This window comes from Bombina bombina, chromosome 1 (genome assembly GCF_027579735.1).
Source record: "Bombina bombina isolate aBomBom1 chromosome 1, aBomBom1.pri, whole genome shotgun sequence".
Taxonomy (NCBI): domain Eukaryota; kingdom Metazoa; phylum Chordata; class Amphibia; order Anura; family Bombinatoridae; genus Bombina; species Bombina bombina.
In genome coordinates, this window is record NC_069499.1 from 330,163,205 (window position 1) to 330,175,637 (window position 12,433).

Here is a 12,433-nt window from a genome sequence, read left to right on the forward strand (position 1 = left end):
TAGGAGACAATATATTCTAATATCTCAAACATTTCCATAAAATGTGGGCTATCACTTAAAGAGACTTCGGTTTTGTTTTAGAGTATAACAAATATAATAATAACAACAAAATGGTCCTCTCCTAGCTGTATGCAAAAAAAACGTAAGGTATCTATTCAGATAAAGGTAAGACTAGTGAGGGGGTGACTCTATAATTATATGGGGAAGGGGGATGCAGCGGGCAAGAGCCGCTCAAAGTATAATAGGGAGGGAGGTGGGGGGGGGAATGGAGGGCGGAGCCAGCTAGTATGTCCTTACCAAAAGCAAATTTAGGTGGGGCTAGAGTATAATTACTTAGCATAAGCAAAATCCCACTTATCAACACCTTTGTACTCCAATAGTGGGAGCCTGAGAAGATATAATATATTATCTAGAGGAGGGGGGGACGTTAGAAAAGCTGGAGTCTGGGGGACCTGGGGTACCTCTGGGTGAGCCCCTCTCCTAGGGGAGTGCCACCTATAGGCGATGCGGGAAAAAGGAGAAGGGATATGACCCGCAGGCATTAAGTACCGGCGGGAAAGGGAGGAGAGAGGCTTCATCAAGACAACTATTATGAGCTAGTAAAGTGAACAAGAGCATAGATCAATTAGGGATGACAATCATACAGTCACAGAGGATGATAGTCAGTAACAAAAAAATATGAATATAACACAGCATTTAAGCAGAGAGAGGTCATATACACCACTATAAACAACAATAACTATTAAACATAATATAGAACAGGTTTTAAACTTGTTAACATAGTAACATAGTAGATAAGGTTGAAAAAAGACTGAAGTCCATCGAGTTCAACCTATACAAATCTAAAATACTTACAAAAAGCTCCAGTTAAGCTTAAATAACCCCATTAAAATGTGACCCATTTAATACTAGCAATCATATCCATGAATTTTGTTTATATACAGAAATTTATCCAGACTATTTTTAAATGTATCTATGGTATTGGCATTCACTACCTCCTTTGGTAATGAGTTCCACAATTTTATTGCTCTTACAGTGAAAAAACGTTTCCGTTGCAGGAGATTAAATCTCCTTTCCTCCAACCTTAAATTATGACCTCTTGTCAGAACCAATTTTCTTGGAATAAAAAGAGCTTCTGCCATCTCTGTATATGGGCCTTGAATATATTTATATAAAGTAATCATGTCACCTCTCAAGCGCCTTTTTTCTAAAGAGAACAGACCCAGTTTGGCTAGCCTCTCCTCATAGGTTAATTTCTCCAATCCCCTTATTAGCTTTGTGGCCCTTCTCTGAACTTTTTCTAGTTCTGCAATATCTTTTTTAGCAATCGGTCCCCAGAACTGCACTCCAAACTCAAGGTGAGGTCTTACCAGGGCTTTATATAATGACAGAATTATGCTTTCCTCCCTTGAATCAATGCCTCTTTTAATACATGCTAGTATCTTATTAGCCTTTGAAGCCGCTGCCCTGCATTGTGCACTCATCTTTAGCTTGTTATCTATTACTACTCCCAAATCCCTTTCCTCCTGTGTTTGGCTAAGTCTTGTCCCATTTAAAAAATACATAGCCTGCTTATTTTTACTTCCAAAATGTAGAACCTTACATTTTTCCGTATTAAATCTCATTTTCCATTCACTTGCCCATAGTTCTAATTTTAGCAAATCCCTTTGCAAAGAGAGTTCATCCTGCTCTGACCTAATGACCTTACTTAACTTAGTATCATCTGCAAAAATAGAGATGTCGCTATTTAATCCTTGCTCCAAGTCATTTATAAAAATATTAAAAAGAACAGGGCCCAGTACTGATCCCTGGGGGACGCCACTGATTACCTTTGTCCAATCTGAGTATGATCCATTTACTGCTACTCGTTGCTCCCTATCTTTTATCCAGTTATTTATCCATGAGCTAACATTTTCAGCTATTCCCAGTCCCTTAATTTTGTGCATTAATCTCTCATGTGGCACTGTATCAAATGCCTTTGCAAAATCTAAGTATATCACATCAACTGATTCCCCTTTATCTATATTTTTACTTACTTCTTCGTAGAATCTAATTAGATTAGTTTGACATGATCTATTTCTCCTAAAGCCATGCTGATTAGAACTCATAATCTTGTTTACACGAATATGCTCATCAATATAATCCCTTATAATCCCTTCAAATATCTTCCCCACTATTGATGTCAGACTAACTGGTCTATAGCTTCCTGGATCATCCCTGCTTCCCTTTTTGAAGAGTGGCACCACATCAGCTTTACGCCAATCCTGGGGTACCATGCCTGAGGATAATGAGTCTTGAAAAATTAAGAGTAAAGGTTTGTCTATAACAGTGCTAAGTTCACTTAACACCCTTGGGTGTATTCCATCTGGGCCTGGAGTTTTATTTACCCAGTTACTGTTAGTGATTCATGAACTAGTATGTTGCTGGCAGTAGAAATAACTCCCCTTAAGATGTCCCGGCTAATTGTACCGTGTGTTACTAATTTTAATATATGTCCCAAATATTTGTGTCAATTAGCTGCCTATCAATAGTATATAAGTTGCTATATGGCATACTGTGAGGGGAGTGTAGGAAGCTAGTATTGTAAAGGCTTTCACAGAGTGCAACAGTTATATGATCATAGATATACACAGAGTAATAAAACAGGAGCAATGAGTAAGACAATTGAAAAAATGAGACGGCCACCATGAGAATAATTAATATAGAAAGCTTCATATGCAAGTCAATAAATACTCTGCTGCGCTAATATATAAGAGGATAAAGGGCCATGTAAATCAACATATACCTCAGCAGCTCAACATATGTTATAACTAGCGTTGAACACTGAATATATAGCGTATATAAAATATAAACAGTAGTGTGTGTCTCAGGATTAACTTTACAGACCTCATGAGGATAACTATGAAAGCACTATATGTACCATGAGGCAGCTCATCAACTCTGGGGAAAGGCATATAGAAAGACCTTGTAACACTGTAAGGTCTGTGTACACATAAGGGTTAACATAGGCTAACATTCACTCTCAGGAACCACATAGAAATCAGCTGCTAGCCCACTCTTTAGCCTGTTCAGGACTACGGTAACCCAAATGACATCTGTGATTAAATAATAACATATCTAAATATGGTTTCCTGAAGTTTAGAATTTGTCAGTTACTGTGTAGGTTTAAACTAAAATGGAAATTAAAAGAGCTAGGGGTACTAATTAAAAGCTATGTCAGAATAAATTGCACCCAGGTTCTAAAGAAGGATCACACCCAAAAATTGAAGAGAAAAATAAACACAGTAATAAGGTTAACTTGCATCACCAAACAACATTAAGACTAGGGCATGAACAAAAAACTTGTGAAATAAACACAGTCCAATTTAAGTAAGACTGTGAGCTCTTATATATTAGCTATGCATATAAATATGTCTAGCCATAGTTAACTAATACTGTGGAGTAAATAGGTAAACCAGGGGGCCTGACTACTTCTCACGTAGTTGTACCATTTGTAGTAGGATCCAGAAGATATATAAATACCATTTTAGAAATAGGGGTAAATAGCATCAATTTTCCACATTATAGTGAGATGTTAATAAGCTAAGTAAATATTGTTGATCTATACGTGCTCATGTATACATAAGAACAATTAGGTAGGCTATGCAATAGCCAGAATTAGCTAGGCTGAATAACCCAAGAAAAGTTCCACAGCTTCTTAGTGTGATAACTCGTCACTTAGAGAGTTAGCTGATGTAGAGTGAAAATCTGGTATCATCTGATAGTTGGGAAAAGTGACTGAATGATGATAATAAACCTAACACATTACTGGTCTGTCACTGTCTGGTGGACAGGGGAGCACTACCAAGTTCCTGATTTGTATTAGAGCATAGGTTACACTGATCAAAATGTGACAGATTTTACAGGATTCTGTCAGTAGTGAGCTATTCATTATAATAACTCAAGATTAGTGGTAAGAGAATCTCCCAGGGTCCCAAGATGACCTCCTCAGGATAAACAAATGTAAAGAGCACAGCTTAGTAGTCAAGTCCCTGTATTTCACTAAGGCACTAGAGTCTCCATAACACACAATAGTAGGAAGAAAGACAGTTATGGTTTTATGGGAAAACAGCAGGCTTGAAAGTTTGGTAGAGTAGTGGCTTACAAAGACCTTCTGTGCCATCTTGGGCTTATTATCACATAAAAGTAAATTGCCTTTTAGATGTACATGTAAGGGAGCATTGAGTGCTTCAACATGGGCAATGAACCGGGGCTCCTCTTGATTCCCAATCTCACATGAGTAGCTTACTGGTTCGTTCCCAGAGGGGATTTCCTTTGGCACATTCCGTTGCTTGACTTCAAGCACTCGGGGATGAACTACTTCCCCCCCAGTAAGGCTGTCACAGCATGGGGCAGGATCTACCATAGGACGAAGCTCAACCCTGGTAAGGCCCTCTGTAGCCGCTGCAGTCAGTTCCCCCGGCGAGTCGGATCGTTCCTTATGAGTCGGCAGAAGAGCGCTTTCTATCTCGCCGCTTGTTGGGGTCTTAGAATGTGTCATGCCGAACTTTATGGCACCTGACATGCTGGCAAATCCGGCAGCCATTTTAGCTTCCATCTCTTTTAGGGCTGTTTGTATGGCGTTATAGAATTCCTCCTCTCCCGGTGCCATAGCGAAAACGTGAGGGTGATGAGCGAGTTAGATTCCTTAGAAATATATACCACTCACGCTAAGGGATCCTTTCCTCTGACAGGCTCAAATTGTAAACCTTTTTCAGGATATTAGTTTATGCTGTAAAGCATAAGAATGAGTCGCCATTTTATGCGCACTGAGTCACAACTCTCCGGGGGAGTAGACGCAATTTTCATGTAGCGAATGTCCCATCAGGTTCAAAAACAATCTCAGTATGAATTTGTTTACAATGTGGGCTCTTTCTCTCCAAGTTTGCTGAAATCAGTCTCTGTAAAAGCTGTTAAATGTATATTAGCTGCAGGAGCTCCCTAATACACGTCTTGTCGTGTCGGCAGCTGGCTCCGCCCCCCAGACAAACAATTTTTAACTAGACTGTCCCTTTAATTCAAACTGTTGACACAATAATATTTGTAATAATCCTTTCCACTATTCAGCGAAATATATTTTTGAGCCACCCCAACAAGTGGTGCAACAGGCCAGCAGAATGTTAGATTTTCAGGATTATTTTGTATGAGAACAGGTTTACACACAATTAGTGAGCAAATCCACTATAGTAATTAAATGTATTTATTACTTTTTATATATATATATATATTTAGCTTTATTAAGGATCAAAGTAGAACAAACATTCTTTACATTTCAAAACATACTATTAAGTATATTCAGCTAAATAATTTTAAATTAACACACAACAATTTTGTAAAGATAAAAGTAACATTTTGAATCATACTAAAATATAACATGTCCCATCAAAAACCAATAGTATAGAATTATGTTTATGTGCTCTCTCTTATGGGGTCGATTTATCAAAGGCTTTCGCCAGCCTTTGACTCCCTACGACTGCAGATTCTTACAAGAGAACCTGCAGTCCGTATTTAACAAGCAGTGGTCATCAGACCGCTGCTTCTTTAACCATTCACCACCTTTTTGGTGGCGAATTTCAATCTCCCCGGTCTAGTCTGACCAGGGAGATTGATAGCTCCTGCCTGTGTGTGATCGGCGGTGCGCGGACAGGAGTCAGCGTTGCCCAAGAGCGCAAAATTGCATTCTTGTGCAGTGCTGAATCCCGTTAGCGGAATTCAGACTGCCAGAGGCGAACTGCAGTGGACAGGGGCACGTACATGTGTGCACCTGTCCACCGCATCTTGTTAAATCGACCCATATATGTTACCTATATGTCCTTTTTTGCTTTCCCTGGTCATATATATGCTCTAAGGGACCATACCACTAATCACGATTTAGCTTTGGGTGTTAAGTTCAAGGAACCGCCTCCCACTGCACTTGTATTAAAGCAGTAATTAATTATATGTAGTTTAAAAATAAGTTACAATATACTTTCTCTCCCAGCTTTCGACATAGAAAGGTAGATTGCCAGGGGGGACCTTGTATAAGTATTTTATATATTAAAGGGACAGTCTATTAAAAATTAAAGTTTCATGATTCAGATTGGGCCTGTCATTTTAAACAACTTTCCAATTTACTTTTATCTTCACATTTGCTTTGTTCACTTGGTATTCTTAGTTGAAAGCTAAACCTAGGTAGGCTCATATGCTAATTTCTAAGCCTTTGAAGGCTGCCTCTTATCTGAATGTATTTGACAGTTTTTCAAAGTTAGAGGGTGTTAGTTCATGTGTGCCATATAGATAACATTGTGCTAACGCCCATAGAGTTACTTATGAGAGGGCACCAATTGGCTAAAATGCAAGTTTTTCAAAAGAACTGAAATAAGGTGGTAAAAGTATATTAAAATAACTACAAAGAAAGATGGATGTGGCGCTAGTGGACAAGCAACGGTATCTAAATAAATAAAGGAAATTACTAAATAAATTAGACTAAATAAAAAATGCTAGTTTCAATACACATAATTAATAAGATTTAATACACATAAATACTAAGATTAAATACACCAAACCAATTCACATATAAAATAATAAACACAATATATATAAATCCTATACCACCGGTGGTTTAAAAGGATAATAATTATAAAATGGGGTTGTTAAAATCCGCTAAATGCAAGAGTTGTCCAAACAATTTAAAAACTGTGCAAAATCTGATCAAATTAAACTGTGCAAATTCTGATCAGGCATCCAATTTTTGACGCAATACAGGAATCAAAAAGCAGTTTGAGAAGTCTCAATCTCCAGTGGTTAATGCTGTCAGTGATACAAGAATTTGTAAGGTGCTGCTGGATCTGGGATAGGGGTGTCAATTACCTTGAGAGTGCGACCACCTTCAGGACAAGGATTCTGTGCTCGGTACCACGTTAACCAGTGTCAACAACAAGTGGGTGTCCCGGTCGGTCTCAGGTTCCGTTACCCCTCTGTTGCAACCACGATCCGTCGGCGTGTGACGTAATCAGCTCCGTGTACTCCGGGTGATCACGTGTTAGGATATGCGCCAATCAGCTGGAGTCTCCCACGCTGTCAATCCTTTGGCGGTTGGTTTAAAAGTTTTTAGACAGTGACAGAGCGCTCTGGTGTCATACGGTTTAGATGTCAAGGAACAGACATACACATCGGTGATTTCCAGATCTCTATCAGTATGGAATCTAAAAAAGTTAATGAATAAATGGGTTTAAATCTAATTCTACATTTAATCCTTCTGGATTAATTGAGCCAAAATTATAGATTAGTTCGGCCTCATTATAAAGGATTAATTTTTCATAATCTCCTCCTCTGGGGTCTTTTTTAATTCTTTTTATACCCCACCATTGGAGATCTTTTGTATTGCTCCCATGGTGTTCTTTAAAGTGTTTTGATACAAAATGGCCCTCGAATCCATTTTTTATATTATTTAGGTGATCCCTAATCCTGTCTCTCAGTTTTCTTTGAGTTTGGCCTAGATACTGTTTCTTGCATGAACATTGTAGAATGTAAATCACACCTTTGTCACTACACCTAATAGCATCTTTAATAGTATGTTTATAATCTCTGGTAGTTGATTCAATAATCTTAATTTTACTGCTACGTTTGCAAGCTACGCAGCTATAACAGGGATAAAAACCTGATAGTTTGGTTCCTGTAACAAACATACTTGGTGCTAGACAATTTTTAAGATTTTTTGCCTTAGTAAAGATTAAATCTGGATGTCCCTTTACATGATATCCCAGGATGTGATCTTTTTTGATAAGGGGCCAGTGTTTATTTAAAACCGACTTTATATGTTTATGTTGAGCATTATATCTCGTTATGAACGGGATATTTAATTTATCCTTTTGGTCCCTCTGTTTTTGAACATTGTCTACTTTTTTAATTAATAGGTCTTCTCTGTCTTTCTTCCTTGCTTTTTCTAATGCTCTACTCACATTGTCCTTATCATATCCTTTCTCAAGAAATCTGTCTTTTAGGATCACAGATTGTGATTCAAAGTCATCTGGGTTACTGCAATTCTTCTTCATCCTCGTAAATTGGCTGGTGGGTATATTTTCTAACCATTTTGGCAAATGACAGCTCTCAATATGCACATAATTATTTGCATCTACCTTTTTAAAAAATGTCTTTGTGTGGATTTTATTTTCAATAATATTAATTTCTAGATCCAAGAAATGTATATTCTTATTGTTTATCTCACTAGTAAATTTTAGGCCTAATTCATTTGAATTTAAATCTTCTAGAAAGAGATTTAAAAGTTCAAGGTCGGGGGCGGAGCCAGCAACTGATGGGACAAGACGTGTAGCTCTAGAGCTCCTACAATTTCAACGAATATTTAGCCTAATATAAAGTATATCTGATGGTATAAGCTGAGGACTTAATTGACACTTGTGTAAGAAGGTCAGAATTTTCCTAAATTGACTCTGGAGCAGCTTTAATAACCGTTCTTTGGCAACGGTTTGGAACTATACCGACTGATATGACCACGAGGCAGGAGTAATCCCTTCTCTACAGCGGTTCTGTATCCTATACTAAGTGCAAGTCTACCTGCCTCATTATAGAGGACCCTTACGATCAGGTACAAGCTCTACTCTACAAACTTGAGGGAAAACTAGATTACTGCTTTCATGACCTGCTGATTACAGTTAAACATCCGTGGGGAGGAAAGATCAACCCAGCACCAAAAATGGCCGCTACCATAGACATTATCGAGCAAGGCGATACTTCCCAGCTCCAATCCTGTACCTCAAAATCAGTGCGGCAAGCGCCGCGGAGCAGCTCAGAGTCTTTTGTGTATGATCACCCTCTGAGTGCAATAGCAAGCATCGCAGTGGAAGAGAGCTTAGTTTTACAGGCACTGCTGGGAAACGAGCTTAGTTCAAGAGACGAACGGCCGCAATCCGTTAGCATTTCTCCATTAGCAAGTGTGTTACACCCTCCTATGGAAAGAGGGATTCTTAGCTCTGATATGTCCTTGGGTGATACAAGGGCTGCTGCTAATGCTACCTACATTTCATGCCTCCCGGAGACAGAAAGGGATTTGCGGCTGCTGTCCCTCATGGACGCGCTCATGCAGGGAGCATATGGGACAGATCTGGGGCCAGTCTTACACCTACACGCTAGACCTGAAGCCTTGCTACACATCTCAGTCTGTCTGGTAAGGATCCCATTACAGGACTTAACCAACCAGAGTCTTCCGGTGCAAGCACAGAGTCTTCAGATGTTGAGATCCCTCAAGGCTTGCATCTCACTGCTTGATTCTGACCTAGCCCACGCCGCAGGAGTGGAGGATGTTTGTGCCCCACGCAGATCCGGAATAGGCTAGCCTGTCGGCCCTTCACAGACTCATGCCCGGTTGGTTGCTCTGCGTCGGACTGAGATCTCTTTTGAGGAGTGGGGCTGTTGTCAGCTCAGTTGTCTATTTGTCTGCACAGAGGGGCTACTGTCGTGGTTGCATGACTCTCTCTTTCCGTAATTACCCCAGCGATGGGAGATTTTTTCTAATATTTAACGCCTTAAGGAACGTGACAGTAATTTTTGATCTAATGCTATTATCTTGAAGCCCCTCACCAGTTAGACTGCTGCATATCACTATATTACTAAAAGTCTATATACAGTAGTTGTTGAGAAAACTTTGGGATTTGCTTTAGTATAGCTATGTTATGTTTTAGCATATAAAATGGTTTTATTTACACTGCCTGATACTTCTGCGTGCACTTATTTACTTGTAATGTACTTATGTTTAGCCTTTTGTGTCACCATGGAGGCTGGGAATGCAATCTAATTTTCAATGAGGGGAATTATCTTGATATAGGTGTTTTAACCTGATGTTTAGCTGTCCTCTGTTCACCTAGTTTAAGCTGATGGTGCAGTTTTGTTATATATTAATATGTAGAATTGCTTTACTCACAGTACCTATGCCACATTTGAGAAAGTTGAATCTTCTACCACTCCCCCCAGTTACTAAAGCTATCTCCTTAATTTTAACACCCATATTTCTACACTCATATCTATGTACTTCGGCTTCTGTGCAGCCCCCCTTTAGGACCTCAGCTTGGGAAACCCATTTATATGACGCTGTAAGGCTGATGTAGCGAATTGTTTTATATTAGATACCCAAAATACTGAATCTCAACCCCCCCTGGTTAACTTAGAAATGTTCATGACGTGTATTGTGTATGCTTATGCATAAAATTATAAATAAGAATACATTTTATTTAATGTGAATTGTATATGCTCACAAGCCAACCCCGCACGCTGTATATATCAGTAGCTACATAGATCCTCATTTTTTATAGCGTCATAAGCTATGTTTATGTTCTCTTAACTTAGTCTTTTCTAGAGGGGTTATACCCAGTTTTTATGGGGGATACGGTAGGGTTTAACTACATCACTAGTTAGCCTAAAAGCTCCCAGGTCCTCATATTAGTATTGTATCTCATAATTCTAGCTAACACTATCTTGTTTGCCTGATCGTATCTTACAAGAGTCTATCGCTACCTACTGTATTGGCATGTAATACCCTTATCCTTTTAGTTGTATACTGAATGTCTATATCGTATGAGTATGTCAACACCATAGTGCAATGAGAGCAAAAATTGCTACAACCTACCTAAATCACTATTATATATTTTATGGGGTTTTTTTTTTGGAGTTACCTAGCTCTCTCAGAACATTATTCTATCAGTACTTACAGGTAAATCTCCATATTAGGGGTGTTGTTTTATACTCATACCTGGTACACTGGATTTTAGGAAGTGGAGGATAATTCTGTCCTTGACATATAAGAGATATACAGCTCTGGCCTTAGATTAACCTCATTATGCTCTCATGTCGATATCTACAGCCACCCTACACTTTATCTAGATATTTTTGTTAAGAATGTACTCAGCAAGTGAAACTGGTGCTCATTTAGTGTCCCAACAATAGTTAATACAAGACTGACACACCGACTGGCTCTGCCCTCCACCCCCCCCCTATTATATTTCGAGCGGCTCTCGCCCGCTGCATTCCCCCCCCCCCCCTTTAAACTATATAGCTAATTCCCCCCTGGCCTTAATTGTACCTGAGTGGACACTCTAATTTGCCTTTTATATGGCCCAGAGAGGATTATTTTTGTTGTATTTCTATTACCCTTATTATAAAACTGAAGTCTCACTGTAGGTTGCCCAAATACTATAATATTGCATGTGCTACTTGGATACATTATGCCCTTCCTCCAGGGTTTTGTCTGTTACACTTTTCTAACAATATTGTATTAGCACTTTTCTGTAAATGTTATGAGGCATACCCTTTGGTTGTATTTTTTTTTTTTTTTTTATGACTTTAATAAAAAAATATTAAAAAAAAAAAAAAAAAAGTTCAAGGTCACCATTCCATATAATAAAAATGTCATCTATAAATCTATGGTAATATACCAAGTTCGCACCCCACGGTCCTTCAAAAATGAAAGACTCTTCAAGATATCCCATAAATAAATTTGCGTAACTGGGTGCGAACTTGGTACCCATTGCCGTTCCCTTTTGCTGAAGGTAGTATTTACCATTAAAAATAAAATAATTATTTGATAAAATAAATTCTATACATTTTAACATAAAATCACATTGTTCTATTTTTAAACTCTCATCTTTCCTCAGAAAGTGGTTTATGGCCTTTAAACCCAGCTTATGTTCAATATTGGTGTAAAGGGCGGTTACATCGCATGTGACCATTGTATATTTTTCCTGTCAAACAATTTGTTTCAATATATTAAGTAAGTGGGTGGAATCTCTGAGATATGCAGGTAAAGTTACAACATATTTTTTAAGGAATTGATCGATGTACTGGGAGAGATTGGATGTTAGGGAGTTAATACCGGATATAATGGGGCGTCCTGGGGGGTTGGTTAGGGATTTATGAATTTTGGGAAGAAAATAAAAAGTTGGAGTTTTTGGGAATTTTGTTATCAAATAATTATATTCATTATAATTTAATACTCCTTTCTCTTTGGCTTCATTTAATAATTTATCTAAATTTTCTTTCTGTTTCTTTATGGGATCATTAATCAATTTTTTATATGTGTGCTTATCTTCTAAAATTCTTGAGGCTTCTTTAAGATAATCCTCAGTATTCATAACAACAACCCCCCCCTTATCCGCTTGTTTTATTACAATGTCTTTATTATTTCTCAGTTCCTGTAATACTTTCCTCTCTTCTCTAGATAGATTAAAATTCATATATCTACTTTTTCCATCCCATTTTTCTAAGTCTTTTTTTACTTTTTTTTCAAATAGATCGAGATTATCTCCTTTCTCTTTTGATGGGTAGAAAGTTGATTTATTTTTAGGAGTGTGTGTTTATAATTACTATCTTCATTTGGCCCTTTTGTTAGAGTGTTTTCTATCGGATT

General features: G+C 38.1%; 1 protein-coding gene across 3 annotated transcripts in view; it reads left to right on the forward strand.

Annotated features, from left to right (window-relative positions):
• The window catches only part of SMARCAL1 (SWI/SNF related, matrix associated, actin dependent regulator of chromatin, subfamily a like 1), a 440,164-nt gene that overhangs the window by 330,496 nt on the left and 97,235 nt on the right, over positions 1-12,433 (forward strand). The gene's annotated exons all lie outside the window — the stretch shown is intronic.